The sequence below is a fragment of the Acanthaster planci genome, linkage group LG05 (genome assembly GCF_054643075.1).
Source record: "Acanthaster planci isolate LZ-2023a linkage group LG05, COTS_SCS, whole genome shotgun sequence".
NCBI classification, from domain to species: domain Eukaryota; kingdom Metazoa; phylum Echinodermata; class Asteroidea; order Valvatida; family Acanthasteridae; genus Acanthaster; species Acanthaster planci.
Window position 1 is genome coordinate 2,319,381 of NC_141781.1, and position 13,884 is coordinate 2,333,264.

General features: G+C 41.0%; 2 long non-coding RNA genes across 2 annotated transcripts; both read left to right on the forward strand.

Annotated features, from left to right (window-relative positions):
* Positions 1 to 5,769: 5,769 nt before the first annotated feature.
* LOC147799000 (uncharacterized) lies at positions 5,770 to 8,768 on the forward strand. Its single transcript, XR_015425300.1, has 3 exons — positions 5,770 to 6,701; positions 6,972 to 7,141; positions 8,450 to 8,768. It is a non-coding gene; the product is annotated as an uncharacterized LOC147799000 (long non-coding RNA).
* Positions 8,769 to 8,837: 69 nt separating this feature from the next.
* LOC147799001 (uncharacterized) lies at positions 8,838 to 11,212 on the forward strand. Its single transcript, XR_015425266.1, has 2 exons — positions 8,838 to 10,689; positions 10,781 to 11,212. It is a non-coding gene; the product is annotated as an uncharacterized LOC147799001 (long non-coding RNA).
* The last annotated feature ends 2,672 nt before the right edge of the window (positions 11,213 to 13,884 follow it).

The window sequence follows — 13,884 nt, forward strand, 5'->3', positions numbered from 1 at the left end:
AATTAATGCACACCTTCTGCGATCGTCCAATGGGAGCCTCTAAGTCGTGGCGCGTCCGCCTCTGTGACGAAGTCACTTACGAACGGAATATGGAGCGCGTACATCCCGCTCTTTGAAAATGCTGCCCGCGAGCACGTGATAACAACTGCATCGGTACACCACCTCAACTGAAAAAAGGAGAGTTACTCACATCCTTTTTCATTTAATTTTTCATGGTTCATCGTTGCAATGTTTCATAGGAAACCCAATCAGAAAGTGAAAAGAGGTCGGACACAATTGCATACTCATCATATAGTCCTTCAGACCGAATACAAAACTTCATTTAAGAGAGATGTGTGCTGAAATTCTATGCTGCACCGTTCACGATACGCCTAACTCATCCCATTTTCAATGGCCAACTTGCCTCTTGTTGTTCATACTTACGAGCGGCAATCCCATTCGTGCAAATTGACTGTGGACCTTTCCACTGAAAATAATCCTGTACCGATGGGTGATCATAACCCATAGCTCCTGTATCACTAAATATTAAATAAGTCTGTATTTCCATATACTTTTTTTTTTGGGGGGGGGTATGCTCCTGACAGGACATATGACCACACCTTGCCTGTAATAGTCATTATTTATCCCTTTCCATAACCACGTAATGATTACTGCATCACACAGCAACGCCCGAAACTGCAACACAGCAAACCCCAACCCTCGCCTCCCAGGTAACACAGACCCACACTCATGGCACCCACTGTCCACTCAGAAACTCAGACAATCCTGGACAAAATTGTTGGAACACCTTGTGGGAAGCGCGTTGCTAAGATCCTCCTCTCCGCCATTCAATGTTGCGTTCATTTATTGGACCAAGTTTCGGCCCAACTTACCCAATGAGAAGCAACATTGACAGGGGGCGAGGGGGAGGCATATTCCAACGAGATTTGTCCAGGATTATAGCTGGAGTGATGTTTACCGAGGCGTGGTACTTGAGCATTGCACACTCAGCTGACTGGATCACTCTGGCGCGGTCCTGTGCGACGCTGCCATGGCAATGTGCCATGATGGAATTCCTACCGTTTCCCTACTTCTTAGTTTAAGAGATGATTACCTTTAGCCTAATATTGCATATTATAAGGCCTTCTGAAATCAAATTGTCATCTTGACTGAACTTTCACAGTGCCTCTCTGAAGGAATTCGACCCTGTTTCTATCAAAAACGATCTGCAGGTTTTTCTATTTTCTATTGCAGGCTTTTCTAGCTTAGAGATTTAAGGTCAGATACTGACACAATGAATTTTCTTTTTCCCCCTGATTTTAAAATGTGTATTAAGTGTTTATTCTTTGGAAACACACAAACTTCAGGCCTATCAATTAAAAAGACAGAATACTTTTATAAGTTACTTATTAAATGGATTCACGTCAGGGAGAGGTAAATTAATTTTGTGATTTCGCCCCGACGTGTATTCAAACACTGCATACCCAGTGCGTGCCCCCACGCTTGTGGGTTTTTTCACAATCCTTCAGAGGCATGCACTGAGTATACAGTGTTGAATACCCGTCAAGGAGGGCAAAATCCCAAAATTAATTTACTTATTAATCCTTTATCACTTTTCTAATAATTTATATTCTTATTACATATTCAAAGGACGAGACTGTGAGAAGGGCCAAACATATAATCAAATTATCAACGGCTACGCGGCTTTAAATGAACTGCAATCGCAGTTGTGGCCCACGCATCCTTATAGTCATTCTAGGCAGGGTACTGTCGTTCAGTGTGGAATATGAATGTCAATAACTAGACTGACGCGAATGCGTTCAGCCTTGACCAGTGTCTGCGAACGTCGGATGTCATCAGGTATACACAGCAAGTCATCACATTCTGCAAATAGCTAGCCACTGAGCAACACGTTTGACCGGAGAAATTCATATGGCCTGGACATATGAGGTTCCAAGAACCTATTACAAAAAGAGAAATGCAAAGGACTATGAATACTGTATCGCCCGAAGCAAGTACATGCAAAGTATTATTGTTGGAATTCAAATGAACATTAGGTCTTATTAATACACTGAAATGTACCGTGTGTATTGTTAAGTCTGGTTGCAAATTTAAATAAGGGGCATTCCATGAGGTCGGGGTACAATTTTTGTCCTTGTTACATTAAAAACTTTACCACCTGTCATGACCTGTAGAGTAGGTCATTTACTCTGTAAAAGTAACACACGCCTTTGTTTTCAGCCTCGCAAGATGTATAACAATGTCAACTTGGAATCAATACGAAGGGAAATAGCCGTTCACTTTACGGAACCCATAAAAATTGACATCGTCACAAATTGTACCCCAATCTCTTGAAGAGAAATACGCTGAGCCATTTTTTTCCCAAGTTCCCACGAAAGTCTTCACATTGCATTCTCAAAACAGCTAGGAATGCGTCATCTATAAGATCCAAGTATGCTTCTTCCCGTACGTTTCTGTGCATTATGTCTACCTTCTTACAAGATCAAATAGCTGGTGAGCGGGCACTTAAATAGTGACGGTTTTGTTTGGATGCACCTTATTATTTTGACCAAGAGGATCCATATAGTTTGGTTTGAGGTGCACAAGGCATGGGCAAAGTGAAAGAACTAGAGATCATTTTCGACGGGGAGGCCACTGTACTTTCTCAGAATGATACAATTAAAAGTGGAGTAGTGCTGATGGTGGATGACGACAAAGGATACGGCTTGAAAGACGTTAAAGGTGAAAGATTGATCGATCGGCGCTGTGCGGTATGTGGGACTCGAACAGCCATGCATTTGTTTACGTAGGCTAGTGGGGTTTGTACATTATGTGTGCTGTCATGTCATATTCATGTATTTGAGGTGGATAGCTGTGTGCAACTGCACGGGGTGAGGCTATGCAACGGTACATTCACATGTACTGTGTGTGTTCTCTGCTTCAGTGGCTAGCTTCTCAGCTGCGATGTCGGTCAGCTCTGGGCCCATCCATTACGTCTTACTGCAAAACGATCGACTCACATGAAAAGGGCATCTAACCTCAGAGTTCAAGTTTAGTTGCATAGAAATACAGTCACAAAATATGTGCTTCTAGGTGTGATCACACAGGCATGACTGACGATATCCTTTGTTCTTTATAATAAATCTGTTAATAACCACATTGGCCCAGCGTAGGCCAACAGTTCCTAATCAGCTTATTTGCATATTACAACACCAGTTTGGTTGATTAATTACTGAGAATTTTAACATGTATGCATACCTTACTTGGCTACATTACTCTTTCTCTTCCATTTTGGATTTCAAATTCAAAAATTTAAATCAAGTCTTGACTCCAAAGCTAATGGATCTGAGTCTCGGCACAAACCAATTTAGTGATCAGTTTTGATTTTGATTTTCGTCTCTTCTGGCAGAGTATCACAAGTTGGCGCAAACTAAATAGTAACTGATCATGGACATCAACTCTGGGAGCGGACACTAGTTATGGCCGATCCAAATTATGTAAAACGTAAAAGCCAACACTGAACTGCTGAATCATTAATTCATCCCCTCGTTGAAATCGTGCATATGTCAAATGTCCAAATGTCAGTGGTTTAGCAAAACTAAAAGAGATCCTTATGCTTTTGTGAAACGGATTGCAAACATTTTCATCACTATTTATCAATGAAAACGAAGTTCTTGGAATATTTATTAGAGATAGCTAGGTTTAGATTTCCATTTCGGTCAGAGTTTGACGTTTCTTGTTCCTGTTACATTTAGGTGTATGGGTCCGCGGCAAAGCTAAGACGAAATGGACCACGCGTCATGAGGAACGTACTCACACCCACAGTTTGAAGGTACACTACTTCGCTGTTGTCGTGGTTTTGTTTGGGATAGGTTAGTTAACAATTAAGATACTGCCAAATTCTGTGATTTTTTTTTCATGGGGTCTATAGCGTTTCCACCTTGAGCATTTCCGCCTTTATGCCACTATAACACGTACGTTTTATAATCGTTTGTAAACCAGTCAAGTGCAGTTCCCACCAAAGGAGCCTTCAGTTGGAAGGAAAATTGCGCCCTCTCTTGGTCCTGCTCAGGCCCACAGGCCTTCTAACTTGATGCGTGCGACTGTACCCCGACACTGCAGCCCTAAAAAATTTCCCAGACGTGCGACTAAGGGCTTCTTCTTTCAAGTACTGCAACAACTTCCACTACGGGATATTTTAAGTTGCAGGTGCGTGGTGGTTACCTGGCTCTTATACATGCACATGTGGTGGGTGCCTCGTAATAATGATAATGTATCAATACCAGCAAGTTTTGTCCTAAAGGTATAAATATTTGTAGCTTCTCTTATTTCAGCCGGCAAAAGGGCTTCATGTTTTAATATCGTGGGTTTTACTGCCTCAGAGGAGGCATCTTGGTTAAAAAGTTCTTGGGAATAAAAACGAAACGGTCGGACGCGAACTCATAGAGATCATAAATATATGTTTGGTAAGGGCAGAACAGTTATTCGTATCTTAAAAACATGTCAGGACTAAAAGATTTTATTCGAGCCTTAAAAACATGTTGGTTCAAAAAAATTTCCTTCGAATCTTAAAAACATGTTAGGTCTGTAAAATTTCATCCAAAAAAGATATGTTAGGTACGAAAGATTTCATTTGGTTGTGGAAAATGAATTCAAAAATTCAAAGTACGGTCTGTTTTAAAAAACTTTAGATTAAAAAAATTGACTTTTAAATTACATGTAATTGCATTACATTTCTCGGAAAACATGTTCTGATTTTTTTACTCAAATTCTGCTTCGTAGAGGTCTTGGTTTCGAATCCTATCCGAGTAAGCTTATCAATTTTTTTTCCGTTAGCTCTCGGACAAGCACTATATCGGTACAGTATTTATAAAATGTAAACGATGGGTAAGGACAAAAGCCGTAATATAAATTAACATCTCCCTATAAGCGCAAAGTACGTTTTGAAACGGGTAATGTTTGTCATCCCTGTGGCATCTACGCACATATACTGTGCATGTACATTACTGAACAAGTTGAAAGCGTCTTAACCATTGGTGCAACATGGACTGCCGCCTTTTGTGTGTGGATACCGCAATTTAGCAAAGATACAAGTAATTCATGTGGGAAAATGCGAGTACTCAACTTGTATTTAATATCGGAAGATGCTGTCCCTTTTCAAGTTTTCCACAAAGCAATAAGTATTTGCCGTCGTCGGCAAAGTTCCAAAACGATATTCTGCCGGTAGGGTTTTTTCAGATTGGTCCATATTTATGACGTCACCGTTGCCGGCAATACCCGTCGATAGCTATGTAATAACGCTGACACTGTGTGTGTGGAGCTCTCCCTAGGAACATACAGTCACTGACACTGGTGCCAGACTCACAGTGCATTGTCACATTATGAACTTGACAGTAGAAGCCCCTGCCGTGGCGCACTATGATGCTTACATTTTGTGTTCGAAAATTTCAAATTTCATGACAAGGCTCACTTGAAAAACATTCAGAAAATCTCACATCGATTTCTTCGAAGTCGATAGATTCTAGAAAATTCCTATTTTTCACTCACATATTTAACTATATGAATAAAGAAAGATATTTTTCGGCGCATTATAAGGGAGTTCAATTTTGCTTGAGAAGAGACTCCGAAAATGGGGCAGAAAAAAACATTTCATCAAATCTTTGAAAGAGAAACAGAAACTTGATTATATGATATGCTGTTGATTATATTTCACTTATCGTGAAAATAGTTGAGGTAAAAACACTGCCCTTATTATAGGCAAAAATTAAAAGTAGGCCACGTTAGGGTGCATGCATATCAACAACAGTAAATCCATAAGTATGAAAGAGTCACAACAAGGCTACTGGCAGGATATCGTTTTGGGAACTTTTGCCAGCGACGGCAAAATATCAACTGCCTTTCCACAAAGGAGTGTCCTTTTTTTCTTATCGTTTTTTTGGTCCTGTTGCCAACAAAGTCTGTGGCATCTAAACCATTTTCCTCTGATAATCTTTGCCCATCGTTCTCCGGCGGGAACAGATGAGTGCGATAAAGCGGAGTTTACACATTCCTCCAGGGCAGAGACAACATTCCTTTCCAGCTTCCGGCCACGCCCTTGCCATCTCCCTTTGAGGGGAAGTACGGCTACGTCCGCTACCAAGCTAAGGCGAAAGTGTCATTAATCCGGACACTCTCCAACAAAGACTACAAATGCGAGAGGTTTTTCAGTTTGGTTGGGCCCAGCCTGGATCTCAACCAACATCCACAAACTCTGTTAGGTTACAGTGACCGATGAAGAGTTAATAAGCACAACATTCTGCAAACAGTCAAGCATCTTATCGAAACTGCACACGTATTGATCGTCACTGTTTTCTTAAAAACAAACAAAAAAATATCCAAGCATTTTTTTTTAATACGATAGGTGTTGGATTTACTATACCTCTGGCTCTTGCTTTCGATGCTACGTTGTGAACAGCTCTAAGTGCTGTAGTGCAGGGATAAGTGTGACATTTTTTCCCCATTATTTTGTACGAGTTGATACAAATCTACTTTTTTGGTATCATAGAGTGGAGCGAAGCCAAGAGGTATCCGACTGTTATAATTGAACATACACTCCTGCCATGCTTATCACAGCTGGCCTGCAGAAAACGGGTGATGTTTCCGGCGAAGGCATCTTTGCCACCGGTCACGCGGATAACCATGACGGGGACGACAGATTAAATTTCGAATTAACTCTGTTTCAGGTAATTAACTTGTGTAACACTTAACCTCATCTCGAATTTGTGGAGTAGTAGCTTGGTTTACTTTTACCGCTATTCTTTCATACGTATACAAGGGTTCTTAGATCTGTGCATTACCAAAAACAGTGTTGTATAGTTGGCACGTTATTTCTGCAGGTTGTTAGTTCATATTTAGCTAGTTCAGTATCTCAGATTCTGGTGTTTCAAGTGTTTGTGAGATAGCACAATTTATTAATTGCCACATCAATTTTTAATCATATCTTACCCCCAAAGGTTATCAAGTTCCGATCGAGATGCAATACCAAATCAAAAACGTATTCTCTGAGTCATTTTGAGTCCGGCGTTTCGTGACCAAAGGGTCAAGTGGAAAATTTCACCGTTGGCCCGTTACTGGTGGCCCCGGCACCAGCTGCAGTATCATTGGCATAGAATACGACGTTCAGGTAAGCTGGCAGTAAGATCCTAATGTCAGGAACTCCCCCAAACACGCCCGAACACATTGGCTGCAGAAAACAAACAGCCATGGGACCAGTTTGTCTATAGGGCCAGACCCTGAGCGCGATCAGTGATCCGTCGCTGGTTCACTGACACCAAAACCGGTGGATGGAGCGAACCAGCGATAGGATCACCGATCTAGATCTAGATCAGTGTAAACAAGCTCGCCCATGATGTAAGATACTTGATCAAAATCATTTGAATCGTAAAGGACCGGAGTGCCGGCTGGGGAGGAGGACCACTCTTTTGCTGCGGAAGCAAAACACTCATCCGATAAAACTGATAAATTGATCAACAATTGACGGCGGTAACTGGGCAATTTCATGTTTTTCAAGCAACTTGGTAATCCTCATTCCCTTCCATCTCTATACTTTAAGTCCGTTGGCCCCCCTCAATTTCCATTTTCATTTTTTTGCCAGGGAGCCTCTCTCCTCGATTTCAATCGTATTACAATCGTTTTACAAGCCAAAACACTTTTCCACTGACTTGAGTAGAGAAGGACAACCTTCCCGTGGAGCTCTACATAGGGTTATTGTTGATTATTCACTTTCAGCCTGGCCATCTTTAATGTGGTAGCCCTTATCATAACAAGACAAAACGTGTAAAGGTATTAATATTTGTATTAATATTAATATTTGTATTAATATTTGTTTTCCAATTCAAAGAGTTTCAGTGTCACCCCAAGAAATAAAATTAGAAATAAAAATGCATACCTTGAAAACATAGCGGTGGTGTTTCTAAAATTCTGGTGCTTGTCATTCTTAAATAAAACGGGCAAGATTGTCTCCTTGAGACATTGGTATTCCCCTCTCTCATATCTGAGTGCTTTTGTAAGTCTCTGTCAAGATGAACATGTCAAACTTTGTTTGCAGACAAACTGACTAAAGAAATAAAAATACATAAAAAGGCCAAGAAATACCTTTTCGTTTGTTTTGATTATTTTTCATCTCGAACGATCTCGTCTCGTTTAAGTGCCGAATTGGCTTATGTATGTTAATTCGATTAACTTGTACCACACTTTCGGTAAGTGTGAACTAAGCTTTTTCAAGATATTTCTTTTCTCATTTATTTTTAAAAACAAAAAATTGTCTGTGTCACGCCAAATGTTTCAAGCATTTTTGGACGCAGATATTTAGTGCATGAAGAAAACAGTATTATTAAGATGTTCCCAACTAATTACGCAGTAACTGGTCGGTACCAACAGAAATGACTCTGTTACTTTTATTTTGGTGTCTTCATTTCTGAGTTTCTTATAGGTGGAAGCCGAAGGACTTAGTGTGGCATTCGATGTACTCATTGGTACCGTGCCTCACCAAATAGCGGGGTGCCTTCCGCCGCTGCCACTGCGCCGCCCACAGGTTTCGAAGGAATGGAACTGTCTGGATTCAACACCGTTCCCTCAAGTGAGGTTATCGGTATTCCTGGAACACATTTATTGTCATTTGAGGCATTGGTTCCTGTGTCAATTATCGCTCTAAATGTTCCATTACAGTCATTGGAAGTCTCCACGAAATCGATAACGCGTGATTACAGTTACTCTCCAAAGCAGTTAGAGCTCTGAATTGTCTTTCACGAATATACTCCTATTTTCTTGGAGTGCTATGTTCATAGCCCTGCCACCGGATGCGCCCCCTCCCCGGTACGAGGAAGCGGTTGGCGTGATAGACCGACTGGCTGGAGAGAGGAGCCCAGAAGATTACTTCGGTGGCAACCAGTTTGTTCCTTGCTATCCCTACTTTAATCTGAATGTTGACGCACCTCCTGTTCATCAGTAAGGAACAGAAAAGGAAAGAAGACAAAAAGTACAATTTTGTTACACTTCAAGAAATGTTTCAAACTCATCTTATTTTTGTATATTATCCACCCTAGGTAAATCATGCTTGTTATGTTTGTTTTACCATGTCTTAGACTTACTTCAATTATTCGCTATACTCGTCATCAAAGTTTCACGTGTCACTGATAAATCTTCTTAACATTAACATTAAGCGCCATCTTGGATTCCACGGGCAATGCTCACACAAGTATAATTCTCTAGGGTTTTGTGAAGCGCATGCGCACTAAACAGTTACATGGGTAGCTAGGCCAGGTGACAGTTGAATAAGCCGGCATGGTTGACCTTTACTTGAAAAAGAGAAAAAAAATAGGGACATGCACGTGTGATGGCGAATGAACAATGATATTTCGACTGTTGGTTGAGACTGTGCATGGTATTGGTGGTGGAGAGGAACGTATAACAAATTCACTGTGAACAACTTTTGGCCCGAAAGACCTTCAGGTACCCTGTTCCGTTTATTCCCAGAGCCAACACGCATTTTCTTTCCACAATGGCTACCTCTGTTGGGTAAAACACTGCCTACGTGTCCTTGTCTTCACTTGGCTTGCGTTGAGTATACATTGAAGAATTTTTATAAATCTACAGTGTATTTGCATATTAATATAGTGCCACGCCCATGGCGTGAATGGCGTTAGATGTCGCCCTGGCCACGTAAATTTGTTTTCATTTGAGGGCCAGGGGCAATTATCATATATGGGCGTGGTTACGTGCAAGCTCGATCACTTTAGTGGACACTTAGAAACTTTAGTTAGAAAGTACATAAACACAAACACATGAAAACATTCTCTTACTGACTAATCCCTCAGAAATTGCATAGGCCTACATGTAGACTGAGCCCTTGCCTTGCTGCTTACAAGTCAAGCGCTCTTCTGGCTGAGCTGCCGTGCAACTGGCCAAGTAAGCAATTTCGGTTGTGTTATGCTTAACGTTTGTCCACCGCATTTAGCCTATGATAATTGCCCCCAACCTTCCTACGACCCTCGTAGGAAAAAATGAGTCCTGGCCTATTTGCCATTGTTGAGGGGGCACTTGTGTACCACACACGTATTGAATGTATGATACGTTTGTTCTTTGAGCTTAATGAGTGGCAGATGAGCTAGTGCCAACTTCACTTTTCATGCTCGTGTTTTCATGTGTGTTACCTAACCCCAAGCTGGCCAGAATGGAATAGGTAGTTGCTTAGAACTGGTTCAAAATTCAGGCATTGTAGCGGTTTGTGCAATAGCAGCTTGTCATGCGTGTTTCTCTCCACAATACGTCAATTCTATAATATCGTAGTAGTTATAGTTCATTGATCAAACTTGTCTCGAGCAAGATTGGAAGGTTTGCATAGTTGACATAGTAATCGTGGGAGGTTTGCATAGTTAACATAGTAATCGTGGGAGGTTTGCATAGTTGACATAGTAATCGTGGGAGGTTTGCATAGTTAACAGTAATCGTGGGAAGTTTGCATAGTTAACATAGTAATCGTGGGAGGTTTGCATAGTTGACATAGTAATCGTGGGAGGTTTGCATAGTTGACATAGTAATCGTGGGAGGTTTGCATAGTTAACATAGTAATCGTGGGAGGTTTGCATAGTTGACATAGTAATCGTGGGAGGTTTGCATAGTTGACATAGTAATCGTGGGAGGTTTGCATAGTTGACATAGTAATCGTGGGAGGTTTGCATAGTTAACATAGTAATCGTGGGAGGTTTGCATAGTTAACATAGTAATCGTGGGAGGTTGGCATAGTTAACAGTAATCGTGGGAGGTTTGCATAGTTGACATAGTAATCAGACAAAGGATTCTTAGTCCTGTTAATTTCAAAAGTTGTGAACATTTGTTGAGAATAGAAAGATATTGCAGCCAGGTTGAATGTCAAGGTTTAACTTAGAATGTGTTAATATCACTTTGGCACCCCAAAGTAAGGGTTTACGCTGGAGGGAAATGACCTTTCAAAGTGCACACGAGTGCAAAACTCTAGTTCTAAGGCATTTTGCACCACGATGAGTAAGAAACATTCCTCACCTTTTTAAGATGACAATAAAACATGACAAGAAATTCAGGTATGTCCCTACATTTGTTGCTATGAGTAAAGAACTTTGACAGTAGAGAGACAATGATTTTGAGTTCACTGTGAAGACTTTTGTCTTAACGTAACTTATATCAATTATTTAAAATAAAGATGGGACAACTTTTTGAAGCAGTTATGAATTCTTCCTTTATTTTTGTAGTGACTTTCCAAAGAAGGGTCTACAATCAATGTTTCATACTGTTTTTTGATCTGCAGCTGAAAACTCTTCATACATAACATCCAAACACTGTATTGTGTAGACTATTTTGTCATGTATAAAAAAGTTTACATTGTGTACATTTTACAATGCTTTGCGAATATTGTATGCCGGTAACTGAAAAGAACTTTGGAGCCCCAAAGCAATTGTCACAAAATCAGAACTACAGGATAAAGTTCCTGAAGGTGACATCACTATACGCACATTTTTTTCAAAGATGGGCACCGGAGGTACGGACGTTGGGGGAGAGGGGGTAGTTGCCTTTGAAACACACCTCTTAATGAAACCCATCAAAAGGAAAGGACTTTTCCCCACTGGTCTACAAAATATTGATATTTCGATAAGTTATATAAAACGCTTTAATGGAATTCTATCGAAAGGGCATTTTTAACCATACAATGCAAATCAAAATTAAACTTATTGCGCAATCACAAACGCGGCAAGTTATCAACAGACAGGGACCATGCATAATGAACATCCTTCAAAGCTATCATGAATGGCTAAAGAGTCTCCTGCTTCTCATCAAAATGGCGTTGTTAAATCAATGTACCGACAAAAAGAAAGGAAGCGCAAACTGCGATTTCTTTTGTAAGTTGATGACATTCTAATTGCATCTGGGAATTGACCATTAACCCTTTAAAAAATATTTCTTAATCCCCTACTCAGCAAGTAACAGATGCATGCATATCGCATGGGCCTAACTGAAGTTTGTAAAGTAAAAAAACTGAATGTCCTCATTAAAGGGAACCAGTGACAGAAGTACGTGGAGGCATAGTACAAGTTCGTGTCAGAAAGCTCAAAGTTCAGATTCCTGCTCTGAACTTACCTTGAAGTAGTTATTGCTACTGGCTATAGACCCTATTCATGTGCAGTTCATTTTTTTAAAATCTTATCCCCCAAATCTGTTTTATATATTGCAGACTGTCGATTAGGATGGCACCAGACGTTCCAAGCCTCCCTTTCAGTAATGTTCAGAATCTGGCAATGTACAATTCAAAGTGTTCAACCATGAATAAAGTCTATTCACAATGAGCGCACCTTTAAGAGTTTGCAACGCGTTGGCCAAGCACAATGCACGAAATCTGTCGACCCTTTCCAAATGCACATTGAGTCGACGGATTTGGCGTTTTGTGATCGGCCAAAGAGTTTTAAACTCTTGGAGGCGTGCTATTGTGAAATGCTCGTGTTAAATGCTCAATCCGGATGCATGGAAGATTTCTGCGATTGGATGCATGCTCCCGAAACCTAGGGCCTATTCTACGTGTTGTTAAGACTGCATCACGATATGCAGCAAGGAATTTATTTTTAGGTTCACACATGGCAGCCTCTTTTATCGCCAATATCTCTAGCTCTTTTAATGTGATAAAAGGCTTAGGAAACCATTTTGTCATTGCAGGAAAAGGGTCTTGGACCAGAAGGACAAGTATTTCGTGGTTCTGCCGATTTCCCTCATGTTTTGCGGCAGCAGTTCATAAGAGAGGTTTCCCAGTGGGCACACGACGCGTGGAAGACGTCTTTTTGTGGTCGTTATGTGGTCGTGTGTCGTAAAGTGGTCGTGACAAAAAAACGACGTCTTAAAGACGTCTTTTATCCTCGGTTAGAAACATTGCTCCAGCAACCATGACCACAAAAAAAACATGACGTCTTTAAGATGTCGTTTTGCAGTCGTTATCGAATCATCGGTACCACACATACAGTGAAAGGAGAAAACGACGTCTTAACGACGTCTTTTTGTCTCTCTGTTTGAATTGTTTTCTTCAACAACCAATACATGAAACACACGACGTCTTTACGACGTCATTTTACAGTCGTTATCAAATCGTCAACATACAACGGAAAAAGATTTAGATAACTTTATGAAGATTTTGCACGGTGACTTTTGGTTTGTCTCGGATTTTGCCGGTTCTCACTCGGTTTCACCGCGGAAGGTCCGACAGAGCAATGGCATACAGTGTATTGCGAAATCCCGCCGGCGGCCGCAGGTGACTGTTCTGTTTGACTGTTCTCATCTATTCGTCAAGAGGGATGTGTGGGATAGCAATAGTGCGAATGTCCAGTTTACAGGGAAATTTTAACACTAGAGGAATTGCGAGTGTGGTTAAGTACACCTGCTTGTGATTTATTATTATTTGCAGTGGAACTGACCCTCAACCCCCTCGTCTGATTTAAAATAACATGACGTTAAAATACCCCTACATTTAGAATGGATGAGGCTATTTTCTTTCATTGCCTGCTTGCTCGCAAGCAACGACTGGCTTCGAGCGTGTGCACCGCCCTACTATAGTGGCTCTGGCTTAGTCTTAGCTGGTTCCAGCCTTCCGAGCAGACTCTGAGCATGCCGACTGGAACCAGCGATGGCAAAGACTGAGGTCATGTCCAAAAGTCAAAACGGGCTTCCAGAACTACGGTTAGGTCTATTGACTTTGGCGTCTACACGTATTTCAAATGGAATGAAGATCTTCAGGTCAGGGAACCAGACTACTTCATAATTTTGTCCGTGCTTTGAATTAAGAGAGCTCGAGTACATGTACATGTACGAGTATCGCTGCAAGCAGCTTGTCCGTTTCAAGAAGAGTAAGACAGG